This window comes from Geospiza fortis, unplaced genomic scaffold (genome assembly GCF_000277835.1).
Source record: "Geospiza fortis unplaced genomic scaffold, GeoFor_1.0 scaffold590, whole genome shotgun sequence".
In the NCBI taxonomy this organism is placed as follows: domain Eukaryota; kingdom Metazoa; phylum Chordata; class Aves; order Passeriformes; family Thraupidae; genus Geospiza; species Geospiza fortis.
The window spans coordinates 331141-331429 of record NW_005054402.1 but is presented as its reverse complement, the minus strand read 5'-3'; positions in this window follow the sequence as shown (position 1 = coordinate 331429).

The following is a 289-nucleotide window of genomic DNA, read 5'->3' as shown; positions in this document are numbered from 1 at the left end:
AGGACGAGAATAGGGGGACAGAGGACGGGAACAGGGGACAGAGGATGGGAACAGGGGGCAGAGGACGGGAATAGGGGACAGAGGACGAGAATAGGGGGACAGAGGAGGGGAACAGCGGGACAGAGGAGGGGAATAGGGAGGGATGAGGTGGGGAAGGGAGAGGGGTTCGGGAGAAGGGGGAGGAAGGGAAAGGCCGGGTGGGGGAAGAGATGATGGACAGAGGAGGGGTACAGGGGGAAGAGAGGGGGAAGACAGGGGGGTCGGGCTGAGGAGAGAGTGGGGGGAGGGG